Consider the following 16,621-nt stretch of genomic DNA (forward strand, 5'->3'; position numbering starts at 1 on the left):
GGAACCAGTTCATTGTTCCACATCCAGTGTTAACTGTTGCTTCTTGACCTGCATACAGATTTCCCAGGAGGCAGGTAAAATGGTCTGGTTTTCCCATTTCTTTCAGAGTTTTCCTCAGTTTATTGTGATCCACATAGTCAAAGGTTTTGACTTAGTCAATAAATCAGAAGTAGATGTTTTTCTGGAACTCTCTTGCTTTTTCAGGAGTCCAACGGATGTTGGCAATTTGATCTGTGATTCCTCTGCCTTTTCTAAATCCAGCTTGAACAACTGGAAGTTCTTAGTTCATGTACTGTTGAAGCCTAGCTTGGAGAATTTTAAGAATTATTTTGCTAGAGTGTGAGATGAGTGCAATTGTATGATAGTTTGAGCATTCTTTCGCACTGCTTTTCTTTGGGGGAATGAAAGCCGACCTTTTCTGGTCCTTTGGCCACTGCTGAGTTTTCCAAATTTGCTGGCTTATTGAGTGCAGCACTTTCACAGCATCATCTTTCAGGATTTGAAATAGCTCAACTGGAATTCCATCACCTCCAGTAGCTTTGTTTGTAGTGATGCTTTCTAAGGCCCACCTTAGAAAGCAGGATGTCTGGCTCTAGGTGAGTGATCACACCATCGTGGTTACCTAGGTCATTGAGATCATTTTTGTATTATTCTTCTGTGTATTCTTGCCACCTCTTCTTAGTATCTTCTGCTTCTGTTAGGTTCATACAATTTCTATCCTTTATTGAACCCATTTTTGCATGAAATGTTCCCTTGCTATCTCTAATTTTCTTGAAGAGATCTCTAGTCTTTCTCATTCTATTGTTTTCCTCTATTTCTTTGCACTGATCACTGAGGAAGTCTTTCTTATCTCTCCTTGCTATTCTTTGGAACTCTGCATTCAAATGGGTAAATCTTTCCTTTTCACCTTTGCCTTTCATTTCTTTTCTCAGCTATTTGTAAGGCCACCTCAAACAACTTATTGCTTTTTGCATTTCTTTTTCTTGGGGATGGTCTTAATCACATCCTCCTGTACAATGTCGTGAACCTCCATCCATGGTTCCTAAGGCACTCTATCAAATCTAGTTTCTTGAATCTCTGTGTCACTTCCACTATATAGCTGTAAGGGATTTGATTTAGGTCATACCTGATCTATGGTCTAGAGGTTTTCCCTATTTTCTTCAATTTAAGTTTGAATTTTGCAATAAGGAGTTCATGATCTGAGCCACAGTTAGCTCCCAGTCTTGTTTTTGCTGACTGTATCGAGCTTCTCCATCTTCAGCTGCAAAGAGTATAATCAACCTGATATTGGTGTTGACCATCTGGTGATGTCCGTATAATAGAGTCATCTCTTGTGTTGTTGAAAGAGGGTGTTTGCCATGACCAATGTGTTCACTTGGCAAAACTCTGTTAGTCTTTGCCCTCTCCATTTTGTACTCTGAGGCCAAACTTCCTGTTTTTAGTTGTATTACAAACACAAGAACATAGAAGATGAAGTGATGATGATATTAAAATGAAATAGAAATCTCCTACAGAGTGACTAAATTGTGATAATGATTATTTGTAATAATGAGCTACAGAGTATGAATCTTGAAGTAAAACATAATTTTTGAATATCTGGGTTTCTTTATACTGATCAAAAAATTTTAAAAATTCATTCCCTCCCACACACAGACATTTCTGTTTCCTTCAGAAACCAACCAGCCAGAAATATCAATATATTTCAAAGAGCTTTATTTTAGATGCAGTTCAAAAGGAGGGCAAAGCTAACAGCAGAATCCTTTATGGGAGCTAACCTTATATGAGAGAATCTAATAAAGGATGCCATGTATTTGTAAGGAAAAAAATACACCCTGAAACATTTTCAAAGACACTGCACAAAAAGAGCAAAAACTAACATGACCTAAACAATCTGTATTGATTATATTTTATCTTAGAAATATTGAGATCTTGAGGATAAATGAGATTTGGCTGTGTTGATCCTCCCATCCTGTGAATTTCAGATATCTAAGTATCTGCTGCATGTAATATCTGTACTTCTGCCCCTTTGAATAAGTCACTCTTACTGGTAGTTGCCGTTGTATTTTTGTGTTATAAAATTCACTTTTTACCACTAAATACAAAGCTCCCAGGTGGATAAACAGAGTTTTGGGAAGTTTTTTAAAACCACAATCTAACAAGCATGCCATATAGATGAATTCTGACTCACATGAAAATACTGATGAACTCTCTGAAACTTGTCAAACTGTGACTTAAAATGTTCTTTCTACTATAAAATATATGATGCTCTTGATTTTGATAATCTAAGTGCATTATACAAATGAGATTTACTTTGTGTGAAAAACTCACTACCGTGGTGGTGCCAGGGAGCTTCAGTTTCAGGAACAGCAATGCTAACCGGCGAGTCATTTGTGTCCTTTGATTCACTGGCCTCTTATCTATGAGTGTAAATCTGTGTGACAGATTGCCTGGGAAACAAGGAGGAGCCTGTCTTCACAATCTTACATTCTATTGAAGTAGATTAGGAAACAAAAGCCAAATATTAAACAGAAAAACAACAAAAATAACTACAAGTTGTAAAAGATACTATAGAACAGGACACGATGAAAGAAAATAAAACTGCAAAGGGCAGAGAAGGTCCTACTTTTCACAACATGATTAGGAAAGACCTCCCAGACTAAGCACTATTTAACCAAAACCTAGAGGATGATAGGAAGACAGCCATTTGATGAAAGGGAGGAAGAGATTTCAAATTGGAGACTCAGTAAGTACAAAGATCTTGCAACAGGAAAAACTTGGCCTCACAGGGAAGTGTACGATGCCTAATGTTTCTGCAGTATAGCAAGCAGGACAGAGACACAAAACGAGGCTAAACAGATAGTCAGAGGCCTGATTCAGAGCCTGGAAAACCATGGTGTAAGGACCTGGGAACATATTCTAGTGGCATGGGGACCCACCGGAGAGTTTAAAATAACAGCCAATTGTACATGTTTAAATGTTCAGGTAGAGTAAGAACTACTTCATCCAAAGTTCTTGGGCTCCTCCATCAAAATGCAAAGAGAACAAAGCTTATCTTAACTACCGTACGTCCTCTTCTGTTTGTAGCCTCTGTTCCCTTACAATGAAGCCAGTCTTACCTCCCTGTCCATGGATCCTGCCCAAGGAAACACTCCCTACACTCAATACCATTCCCACCCAGCCCATTCCTGAAAAGTTATTCTCTCTGCTTCGTATTTCTTCTGGGTCATAGCCACTTCTATCTTTCTTCTTTATTTCTGTCATTTCTCAAAGAGCCTTATCACAGTGTATACCATCTGCTAGCCTATTTTACTCTCTGTTCCACCACCAGACTATAAGCTTCATAAGGACAGGAATCATATCTGACTTGGGCAGCATTATATCCTTGGGCAAGTGGCTGGCAGTGCTGAGTAAATGAAAGAATTTATGAATCTTCCCTTCAGCTCTTGTTAACAGCAATCTATGTTACATTGAAAACTTTGTCAATTGTTACTGCTCAGCCATGGTATTAGGACAGATTTTTCACTTGCTTTGTACTACCAAACTGCTACAGAGACACAGAAACTATACTTGCAGCTTTAACAATAGCCCAGTCTTTCTTTTGCTGATCTGTGTTTCTGAACCCTAGGTAAAGTAGACTCTACTAATCAACAGTATGAAAATCTCTAAGAACCCCGTGCTAATATAATCATGACGGCTATTTCAACCAGCTGTGGATGGGAATATGGAAAAAGAATTAGAAAAAAAGAAACATAAGTTTTCTTATCAAAAATGGAAAACATATGGTTAAGAAGATACAATATAGTATATGCAAATTTAAATCCTGGTTTTATTCAAATAAAGCAACCATCCTCTTCTCGATCAATGTTTTCTCATCTTCCTCAGCTTAGAAGGATAAACAAGAGGGCACTGCTCTCCAAAGCATCTGACTTATCAGGCCTTTTAGATTAGAGTGAGAAAAGCAGACACAGTTAAAGCCCAACAATCACTATACAATTCTCAGTTGATCATTATTATTGCTCTTTGCTTATGAGAACAATGAAACTTTCACAGATTCAGCTATTTCACTGAACTAATTTATAGTTAAATTAATTTTTTCATGAACAGGTAACATGCATAAGCATTTTTCACATATAACCTAGGTAAAATATTCCCAACAAGCATTAAAAATGCATACAGTCTGGTCATAGACGATCTTGTGCACAACCAATATTCAACAAATACAATGTGATAAATAAGGAAATGGTTTAACCTTTCACAATACGAAGCTAAGACTCTGAATATTTTCAGATAAGTCAGAAGGCCTCACACATATATGTTTTTAATATATTCTGCAAGTCATTTGGATTTGTTCTATATATGTATCATTACAAACTGGAGCATATAAATGTGCTTACCGCCTGCAAATATTTTTGGAATTTTTTTGCTAATTTTCATAATGGCATTTCTATACCATATTGACCAAAATTATGAAAATGACTTACCCACACATATAAACTGTTTGTGTAAAGAAGCAGCATTTTCCATAGTATAGCCTAAAAAAGGTGAGTCATTTCCTGTTTAGATAGATCTGTTCAGAAGAAAGGATGAGGAAAAATTTACCAACATGATTTCAAGTTATCATCTTTCCAGGGAACTTCATTAATTTAAGAGTACTTGTCTTTGCAGCTTGCAGTGTTCTTCCTTGAAACATTCAGTCATGGAAGATTTTCAAACGATCTTTATTTCAAAATTAATCACTGCTATGAATTAGAATATTAGGGAGAAACAAACAGGTCAAGGTACATATACGTTAACAAGTTTTTGCTCAGGTTTAACACCAAATAGATGACTGGCAGTAATTAGGTGCAGTTTAAGAATTCTGAGATATAAAAAGTGCCTTAAAAGATTAGTTGCAACTTGTCATGGAAGGACTTCCTTAAAATTACATGAAGCGCAGGGTCTGACAGAAAGCTTTCCTTTGTAATTTAATAGGCAAAAACCTGAAAGTAAAATGTGCACATGTCCATCAGAAGCCTTTTTGGAGTATTTTAGCTAGCTGGTGATAATTTGATTTGGACAATATTAACTGCTAATAAATTATGGGGAGAAAAATCTCCTAAGGATGCTGTTTTACAAGATAAAATAACACTTGAAAAGCTGAATCAAAGCTCAAGGGGAAACAAGAGCGAAGTGGGCTTTAGAATGTTGGTTTCTTCTCCTATAATAATTGAGCATAGCCAATAATGAACCCTGAACAATGTTTGTTTGTTTTAGGAGATTTATCTTGAAATACTCTCAAACTTACAGAAAAGTTGCATATAATTACAAAACAAAAAATCTTTTTTTCCAGAACCACTGAAGAATAAGCTGTTTATCTGATGCCAGTTCACCCTCAATGGGTGGTTCCTACAAACAAGGACATTCCTTCACTAGATAATCACAACACGATCATCAATGCCAGGAAATTAACACTGACATATTACTGTCATCTTATGCTCATATCCATATTTTTCAAATTGTCTCAGTATTACCTTTTATATTAAAAGAATCACACATGACAATTACTTATTGTGTCTTTTTAATGTCATTTACCCTGGAATTTTCCCCAGTCTTGCTTTGCCTTTCATGATCCTGGCATTTTTAAAGATTGTTGTTGTTTAGTCGCTAAGTCATGTCTGACTCTTTGCAACCCCATGCATTGTAGCTTGCCAGGGTTCTCTGTCCATGGGATTTCCCAGGCAAGAATACTGGAAGGGGGCGGGAGGGGGGGGTGCCATTTCCTTCTCCAGCGGATCTTCCTGACCCAGGGATTGAACCCACATCTCCTTTATTGGCAGGCAGATTCTTTACAATCTGAGTCACCAGGGAAACCTTTGAAAATTACAGATCAGTTATTTTACAAAAGTCCTTCACTTGAGATAGTTTGAAATTTTCTTCTTGTGACTAGATTCAGATTATGCATCTTTGTCAGGAATATCAGAGAATGATACTGCAACGTTTTTACCCACTGCAATTAATGATTAACTTTTTGAGAAGCTTCTTTTAAACTATTTCTCATCATATTTTAGTGCATTCATTTTATATCAGAATAGATTTGTTCATCGTAATCTTATCAGTGGCTTTGCAACCCATTACTATCATTATTTGTATTGATGTTCAGTTCACCCCAAATTTAGTTAGTGGCAGCCCCTTTCAGCTGGATCCTGAATCCTTCTGATATGTTCCTATGATTCTTGAGTATGTCCTTACTTTACAGCATAGGATATCTCAACATCATCTTGTAAACCCCTCCTCCAAATCCTGGAATCAGCCTTTCCGTCCTTATAGTAGAAAATGGTGTTTAGAAATCAAGATCTGGACTTGGTACGTGCCACTGTCTGTTGGGTAGTTACTCCTCCCAAGCCCTCCTAGTGGACAAAGCTGGGGACACATCCGTGTGTGTGTACACTCCATTTATATTTATGCTATACTGCAGCCATGAAATTAAAAGATGCTCGCTCCTTGGAAGGAAAGTTATGATCAACTTAGGCAGCTTATTAAAAAGCAGAGACATTACTTTGCCAGCAAAGGTCTGTCTAATCAAAGCTATGGCTTTTCCAGTAGTATGTTTGGATGTGAGAGTCGTACTATAAAGAAAGCTGAGCGCTAAAGAATGGATGCTTTGGAACTGTGGTGTTGGAGAAGACTCTTGAGAGTCCCTTGGACTGCAAGGAAATCCAACCAGTCCATCCTAAAGGAAATCAGTCCTGGGTGTTCATTGGAAGGACTGATGTTGAAGCTAAAACTCCAATATTTTGGCCACCTGATGCAAAGAACTGACTCATTGGAAAAGACCCTGATGCTGGGAAAAATTGAGGGCAGGAGGAGAAGGGGACGGCAGGTGATGAGATGGTTGGATGGCATTACTGATTCAATGGACATGAGTTTGAGTAAACTCCAGGAGTTGGTGATGGACAGGGAAGCCTGGCATGCTGCAGTCCAAGGGGTCACAGAGTCAGACACAACTGAGTGACTGAACTGAACTGAACATACTGAAAATCATGTGTTTATACCAATACCTTGTTTTTGAACAGTTTCTCATCTAACATCACAAGGTTCATCCTAGTTTTTTTTTCCCCCCTTTTGTATTTGTAAGTCCCTCTGCTGACAGTAGGGGCTTCCCTGGTAGCTCAGGCAGTAAGAATCTCCCTGCAGTGCAGGAGACCCAGGTTCGATCCCTGGGTGGGGAAGATACTCTGGAGGAGAGCACGGCAACCCACTCCAGTATGCTTGCCTGGAGAATTCTGAGAACAGAAGAGCAGGCTACAGTCCGCGGGGTCCCAAAGAGTCAGACATGACTGAAGGATTAACACTTTCACTTCCAGGACAAAGAAAAAATTATTTAAAAAAAATTCAAATTAACCAGATATTGATAAAGAATTATTTTGCCTGGAATAGCCAGATAATTACTTTACTTCTCACAGTATAAAATGTTCTTTACCGGTAGACTGTCTTCCCTGCTCTGCTAAAAGCAATTATCCTTTAATACCAGCTCTGAAAATTTGTAGTACAAATATTTTCTGCCAGTCCAAAGTTACAGGTACTTAAGGATTCTAAAAACCTGTTATTAGAGAAAGTAGTATTGCAGATGTGTTGCTTCTATAGGTAGGCCATGGATTTAATTCCAAGGATTGAGAACACAAACAATTTTGATGGTTTCTTTGACTGGGAATCAAAAATACAAGAATTACGGAAGTTTGTTGTCCAGTCATGTAGAATTTTCCTCGTGGTTAACTATAATATGGTCTATTAGCATCTAATGTTCAGCCAGAATAAATATATCCCTTAAAAAATACAAATATTTTACACTATATAAAGTCTTTTATCCAGGAAAATGTCGTCACCCTATTAGGACAATTCAATCTCTAAGAGAATCTTCATTATGATGAGCAGATCTTTCATGGAAAATTCATCCTATTTTTTCAGTCTATAAGTATTTGTTAACATACTTAGTCCAATTTGTCTCCATAGATTTAGTTGTCAAGAGAAAATGGGAAAGGAAACAGTAAAAAAAAGAAGGACAGGAGAAAAACAAAATAAGACAATAGTGTACATTAGTGTTGTCTATAATGTGAAATTGTGCTATAATAGTGAAAGAGCTTCTCAGTGTTCACTCACTGAACTATCCAAGGAACAATCCTTTCAACAATATTTTTCTTTTGACAAGCAGAAAATTTTTTTCTGATTTGGGAGAACCTAGCTTTCATCAATGACTTTTAAATATTTAAATGAAAGTATGAGCGAGAATTGGTTTGCTTTGTTGTTTTTCACTAAACAGAGGATCTTTTAGTACATACTACAGGCCTGCCATTTGTGCCATCTCCTCGTAACTTTTCCGATCTTCAAGCTAAGTCTGAGTTTATTTCTTCATGATAAGCCTCCCTCAACCCACCTAAGGCTCACATGAAGCCCTTTGATTTGCTGAATCATGTTTCTGGAACTTGTACCTGCCATTGAGATTTTTTTTAATCCCATTTTAAAGCGTGAAACTGATTTACTTTTTTTTTTTTTTTGAAACTGATTTACTTTTTAACTTGAATGATTAAACAGCTTTTGCAGGTGAATTAAGTTTTCTCAAATAATAGGAAACAACCTCATGATATTAATCTCAGAGTTATTTTCCCCAGAATCATCCATGTTTGTTTCCTCGTTTACTAACTTCTTCCAAATCTAATCAGTTCCTAGGTCCAGGCCAATCTGTGTTTTGAACATCTCTTGAACCTATTCTAAACTCCCTGTCCTCTCTTAGAATATCTTAGTGTGGGCCCTCCTCACTTTTCACTTGGCTCTCTCCATTCCATTCTTTATATGACCACCTTTATATGACCACTGGAAGAGTCTTAAAACCACAGATCTAATTATGACAATTCTCTAAAAACCATAGTGTCTCCAGAACAAGATGTCACCCACATGTCTATGGGGTGTGCGCTCAGTCACGTCCTGCTCTTTGCGGCCCCCTGGACTGGAGTCCTCTAGGCTCCTTTGTCCATGGGATTTTCCAGGCAAGAATACTGGAGTGAGTTGCCACTTGCTACTCCAGTTTACTAAGCGGATCTTTCTGTCTCAGGGATTGAACCTGCATCTCTTGTGTCTCCCACATTGACAGGCAGGGTTTTTTTTTTTTACCACTAGCACTACCTGGGAAGTCCATCTATGTGTATAAAATTTAAAAAATAATAAAAATGACATCACAGGCTGTTACAGTCAGAAAGGATATGTCCTTATGATACATAGGGAGAACCACTCCATTCACGTTTCCAAAACAAAGATGCTTTTTCCAATTTGACCTATGTTTGGAAGTTGTTTCACTTTGCAAAAAGCAGAAGGACTTAAAATTCCCTTTTCCTCTGACTCAATACAGTTAGAGGAGAAATAGAGTTCTCTAATTGAGTGGACAGATATGTAGAGCTACAGAAATAGAAAGTTGAAATGGAAGTTTTTTCTGGCTTTTAGTAACTTGAGGTACACATTTCATAAATTGTGTTGGGAACTTGCAAAACTTCCCTGGGAAATGAAATTGATAAAAACTGTTCTTAGAGTCAAATCTATGAAACCTCAAGCTTTAGAACTTCTATAAAAGACACCAATTCAAAGAAACCATAATTTCAGAGCCCACCAATGTGGAACTATCAGAATGGACAGAAAAACTAAGTGTTTAAAATCAATTCTATAAAAATTAAAGCAGAAAAGAAACATTTCCTTGATTGTAACTAACCAAAGCTTTTATCAGTTCTCTAGTAAAAATATACCAGTTTCATATGTATGTAAGTATATATATATATATATATATATATACATCATATGTATCATGTACATATATATGTGTGCATTATATGGAGATCAAACCAGTCAGTCCTAAAGGAAATCAACCCTGAACATTCATTGGAAGGACTGATGCTGAAGCTGAAGCTCCAATAATTTGGCCACCTCATGCAAAGAGTTGACTCATTGGAAAAGACCCTGATGCAGGGAAAGATTGAAGGCGGGAGGAGAAGGGGACGACAGAGGATGAGATGGTTGGATGGCATCACCGACTCGTTGGACATGAGTTTGAGCAAGCTCAGAGAGATAGTGAAGGACAGGGCAGTCTGGCGTGCTGCAGTCCATGGGGTCACAAAGAGTCAGACATGACTGAGTGACTGGACAACAGCAATAAAATATATAGTTGGACCATTTTATAAACTGCATATAGTTCTCATGCCATAGGGTCTTCAGTTATTTTTAATTAATCCTGTTGTGTTCATAAAGTATGCATAGTAAAGCATACTATGCTTTTCATTTTACATATTGTTTTGGATAGATGATTAGGGACGGTAGACCCTACTGGAATTATAGTAAAAATTCTGGGACCCAGAGTGAACAGACAGGTAGGCTGCTTTCCCCTGATGTAGACAACATCAATTCTTTGTAAACACAGAGCTCATACAAATCTCTGGGCCTCTGCTCACGCTGTAGCTTATGCTTGACAAAATCAACCCAGTTGTAAAGGCTCCACTCAAAAGTCACACTGCCTCTGACTGCTCCCTGAACTACCCCACCTAGTTTCATTTTTTCACTGCCTCTCCTCCCATTGCCCTTGGTGCATTTTTTGTAGTATTGGCCATGATGCACTGTAAATATGGGTTTATTAGATTAGATTGGGAGGGTTTTGAGACACACTCTAGATTTTAGCAGTTATTAGATCTTAGGGTAATTTTTAAATTTTGGTTCTATATTTTCTTCTAGTAAATAGGACTTTCTCCTCAAAAGGGCATCTTTTCCTTGTTAAGAGTGTAAGAATTCTGGGAGACATATAATACACAGAAAGTATGGAATCTAACCCTAAAAAAAAAACTGATGGACAAATTGTGAAGTTAACAGCAAAAGTAGAGCAAAAAATAACTCTATGGACATTTAAAAAATTACACCCCTAAACAGCTCTCCAAAAAGGAAATTGTATCAGACATCTGTGTACTTTTATGTCCTCTAGGCACCCTCTTAATGCAACCACCCCTTGGTTACCAGTTCCACACAAGCTTTGGGTCTATTCAAGCGTATGCACCTGAGAGGACTAAGGCTTGGATCACCTTTCATTCACCTCTCTTCCTGTCCTATGACTTCTCTGATGCTGTGGTATGGGTTTTTCTATACTTAGTTATGTCCAGCCTTGAAGCCCAAGGGACTTAAGACCCATAGGACTACTCTTGAGCTATTTAAGATTGGGAGCTGATGGTAAATCATGTTATCTACATTTTATCTCCGGGTTGACAATTCTAAGACTTAATTTAAAAGGCTCCTCAAAGGGCCCCATGAGATTGATCACCTTTACCCATTCTGATAATGTATCTTGGTCTTGTATTTTTTTTCCCTGTCCACCCCTACTGTTCCTCATTGTTATCATTCAGTCTCTAAGTCATGTCCGATTCCTTGCAACCCATGAACTGCAGCACACCAGGCTCCTCTATCCTCTCCTGTCTCCCAGAGTTTGTTCAAATTCTTGTCCATGGAGTCGGTGGTGCTATCCAACCTTCTCATCTTCTGCCACCCCCTTCTCCTTTTGCCTTCAATCTGTCCCAGCATCAGGGTCTTTTCTAATGAATCAGCTTATTGCATCAGGTGGCCAAAATACTGGGGCTTCAGCTTCAGCATCAGTCCTTCCAGTAAATATTCAGGGTTGATCTCCTTTAGGACTGACTGGTTTGATCTCCTTTCAGTCCAAGGACTCTCAATAGTCTCCTCCAGCACCACAGTTCAAAAGCATCAATTCTTTGGTACTCAGCTTTCATTGTAGTCCTCATAAGTGATGCCTAAGGTCATGTTCCCAAATAAATTACCCACAACCAGACTTTTGTCTCAGAAATTGCTTTCAAGGAAACTCAGACTAAGATGTAAATCAAAATGGCAATCAGCATCTATTTAGAAATAAACATAAATAAGAACTCTGTGTTATGGGATATGGCCAAAGAAAAACCTCAGAAGAAAATATATAGCCTTACATACATATGTCAGATAACAAGAGAAAATGAAAATAAGTGATGGAAGTTTTAATTTCAAAAAGCTAGAAAAGAAGCAACTAACCAAACCCAAAGAAATTCACAGGAAAAGAGATTAATAAAGATAAAATCAGAAATTAATAAAAAAAAACATAAAAGTAGACACAACACAAAAATATCCCAAAATTAGTAGCAAAATTCTAAAACTAGCTTTTTGGAAAAACTGATAAACTAATTTCTATCAAGTGTAATTAAGTATTATCAAACTCATTAAAGCTAAAAACTAAGTGGATTGCCACAATTTTTAACACATTCATTTTTCTTAAATAAGAAGAAAAGTCATGTTGCTGTTAGTTGCTAAGTCATGTCCATCTCTTTCAAACCCATGGATTCCAGTCCACCAGGCTCCTCTGTCCATGGGATTTCTTAGACAAGAATACTATAGTGGGTTACCATTTCCTTCTCCAGGAGATCTTCCCTACCCAGGAATGGAACCCATGTGTCCTGCTTGGCAGGCAGATTCTTTACCACTGAGCCACCGGGAAGCCTAAGAAAAGGCATGCATGCTTCTAATAGCCACCCTGCAATCTATACTAACTGCACACAAAACAGGGGACTTGCCTTATGCAAGCGGCAGAAGAAAGAATAAACTGCCAAGGGGTAAAAGGGTACTTTTACAGGGGATAAAATTGTTCTGTATCTTGATTATTGTTGTGGCTTCACAAAAATGTGTCTCTCTCAAGCAGGTCAAATATGTGCAGTTCATTGCACTTAAATTACACCTCAGGGCTTCCTCGGTGGCTCAGTCAGTAAAGAGTCTACCTTCAATGCAGGAAACTGGGGTTCAGTCCCTGGGTCAGAGGGATCTCCTGGAGGAGGGCATGGCAACCCACTGCAGTATTCTTGCCTAGAGAATCCCCATGGACAGAGAAGCCTGGAGGGCTGCAGTCCACGGGTCTCAAAGAGCAGGACATGACTGAGGGACTAAGCACGCATGTAAATTATCCTTCAGTAAAATTGATTTTTTTGAAGACAAATTGAAATAAAATTGGGATGGACAGTACCTTCTTCATGGAATTTTTATGGGTAATATATGAGATAATGCAGTGAATGCATTTACAGTGACTTACACAAAATGTTTGCTATTTTTTATCATCATCATTATTGATATGACTAAGAGTAATCAGTAACTCTTTTGTATGAAATGAGAAGCTGAGTAGGTAAATTATAGGTACATTTCTTTGCCTTCAAAGAAAAGTACATGTGGATCTTTTTCTGGTATTTTTAGATTCTTGTTGCTTGCTGAAAAAGAAGGTAAAGCAGTGCCAGATTTTCTCCCATCAGATCCTAATCATGAACACAAGTAAAAAATGTTACATGTTTACGTTATCCTAAGCCTTCTTATAACCCACTAATAGACCAAGAACACAAACACTGCACATCAGAATGATATCAATATATTTCTTCCACTCCTAAGTTAATCAGGAAATAAGCTAAAGTGGGCCCCAGAGCTATATAAACAGACCTGGACTTAAAAACACTTATATCCAGACCATGAAAAGTTAAGATTAAAAAGGTTAGGAGGTAGTTAATTGACCTAATTAAGAACAATACATATTAAAGCTATTTCTTCAAGATGGAAGTATTGTTTATTGTTTTCTTTTTCTTCTTCTTTTTGGTGTTTTGTGGGTTTGAAGTCTGTTCATTGCTTATATGCTTGAGATAATTCAAATTTTACAAGCTTTAGGAGGTATGGTTCCTTGAGTGTTCCTGAAAAAAAGAAAATCTTAAATAAAGACCCAAAATAAGCCATAGTTGGTATCTTTCCTACTGAATATAAAATCCACAAGAATACTTAATACAGTTTCTGGTCAGTTTTCCTAGTCTGGTTTGAAAAGCATCAGAAATAAACTATAGGATCAGAGATGCTTTGAATGTAGACAAAGGCCTTAGACACAACTTGTGGGAACAACATTTAAAAACTTAATGCCAAAGTACAGTGTCATGAGTAAACATATGCTTCGAGTTTATTTGTGTATAGGTCAGCATTTATTACAGGAATATCTGTGGCTGACTGAGCTGGGGGAAGGAAGATTGGGGAGGGGAAGGGAATCAGGAGAAAACAGAAACTTCTGGACTGTCTTGTCATCTTCATTGCTTTTTCTCTCCCTCAGCCATTTCTTTCAGAATAAGATATTACTCAGGGACGTCTTGTGTATCCAGTAAGAGTACAAGTGGATCCTGTGCCTTCTTTTAGTATGTGATTAATCTGTTTGTCTTTTGAAGACTTTCAGCCTGGGATCCATCCAAGGTATTTTACATAATTATCTGACACTTCGTCTAATATATGAGTACTCATAAAGACAAAGAAATATTGCAGTCCTGAGTTGGCCCTACCAGAGCCGTGTCTTCCAGAGTGATGTCCTAGCTGAAAGTCAGGAAGACATTCCTGGATGTGATAGTTACGACGCAGGAACTCTCCTGAAAGGGATGGGGTAGGAGGTGGGGGCTAAGAAACTTTGAAAACTGAGTCATTAAAAACCAGAATGGAACTGGCCCCAGGGAACACTAGACACAGCAGAAAAGAGGCTGCATAACCCCAACCAAATGAGCCTTTTCTTCTCTAATTCTTACGTTCCTTTTGGAAATTTGGTCTTATTAATAAACTGAAGACTGTTAAGTAACTAAGGGCTTCTCTGATAGCTCAGTTGGTAAAGAATCCTCCTGTAATTGTGGGAGACCTGAGTTCAATCCCTAGGTTGGGAAGATCCCCTAGAGAAGAGAAAAGCTACCCACTCCAGTATTCCTGGGCTTCCCTTGTGGCTCAGCTGGTAAAGAATCCACCTGCAATGCGGGAGACCTGGGTTTGATCCCTGGGTTGGGAAGACCCCCTGGAGAAGGGAAAGGCTACCCACGCCAGTATTCTGGCCTGGAGAATTCCATGGACTGGATGGTCCAGGAGGTCTCAAAGAGTCTGACACAACTGAGCGACTTTCACTTTCACTTTTCATAAGTAACTAAAGAAAAATGTCTCATGACTTGCAGTCCAGTGGCCTGATTTTCATGTTAGGATATAACATGGAATTTATATGATGGAATTTAGTAAAGCTTCTCTGGAAGTCTTTTATTTGTACAGCAACAAAAGCTTTTAACCAAAACTGGAACATATGGACTGAAATTATATCTAACTATGGGACCAGCTGTTTAAATTCAGGCAATATGGTCACCATAGATAGCTGTTAACTCGAGCTATGCAGAGTCAAGCAGCAAAGTAGATGCGGATGTCAAGTCCACATAAGAGTATTACAGTACTTCACTCATGGTGGATTCCTTGGGCTCCTTCCATGATCATTTCAATCATCTTAGACCTAACTCTAAGGGTCTACTGTGATATTGTGATATAATAAGAAACATATATTTGGTCTTCATCCTCCATTCCATACAAGGTTCTAAATCGCTTGTTATTTCCTGGGTGATAGGAGGACTTTGTTTAAATGTTTGATCTTTGTTCCAGTTCCTGACACAAGAGCTGCTAAAACCCATGGAATTCCCTGAGTGAGATGAGTGAGAAATAATCTTTTCTTCTTCATAATAAGCCCCTTAAATCATAACTGAGTTTATGACAATGAGGTGACTCTTGGTGGGCCCCTAAATAGCTTCAGGATGGAAGTTGGTTGCCAGGGAAACCAACCTTGTGATTAGACAGTTGGAACTTTCAGTTCCATAGCTCCAAACCTCCAGGGACTAGAGATTAAGCTAATTATCAATGAAAGAAAAATGAAAGTGAAGTCACTCAGTCATGTCTGACTCTTTGTGACCCCATGAACTATAGCCTACCAGGTTTCTCCATCCATGGGATTTTCCAGGCAAGAGTACTGGAGTGGGGTGCCATTTCCTTCTCCAGGAGATCTTTCCGACCCAGGGATTGAACCTGGGTCTCCCACATTGTAGGTAGTTCTACACCAGGGAAGTCCTTTAATCATCAGTAGCCAATAATTTAGTCAATCATGCCTATATAATGGAACCTCCATAAAAACTATAAACCATGATGTTTCTGAAATCTTCCATGGTTGTAAACACACTGTGATGCTGGGTAGATGATGTGCCTGGAGTGGGCACAGAAGTCTCTCCTGTTCCTTGCCTAACCATCTCTTCCCTTTGGATGGTCTTGAGTGGAATCCCTTATAATAAACCAGCAAAAGTACATGAAGTGTTTCTCTTAGTTCTGTGAGCCATTTAAGCAATTTATTGAACCTGAGGAGAGGGTCTAGGGGACCCAGGATTTAGAGCCCGTGAGTGTGAAGGACAGACAGCCCAGACTTGTGACTGGTACCCCCCGATGAGGACAGGCCTGTGGACCTGAGCCCTTAACCCATGGGTTTGTGCTGACCCCAAGTAGCTAGTGCCAGTTGGTGAACTGAAGCTATCTAGTTGGGGTCTAAAGGGTTAGAAAATGGGTTAATGTGAGAAGAGAAACCCTCTCATTTTGCATAAGAAATAGATCATAGTATCTCTTTAACTTAGTCTCAAGGTCCTCAGTAATCATTAGAAGTAACACAAATGGGGACAGGGAGATTCACAGAAGCAGGCATATGTAGAGCAAAAAGAAGTGATCATAGATCAATAGAAAT

Source organism: Odocoileus virginianus, chromosome 3 (genome assembly GCF_023699985.2).
Source record: "Odocoileus virginianus isolate 20LAN1187 ecotype Illinois chromosome 3, Ovbor_1.2, whole genome shotgun sequence".
NCBI lineage: Eukaryota > Metazoa > Chordata > Mammalia > Artiodactyla > Cervidae > Odocoileus > Odocoileus virginianus.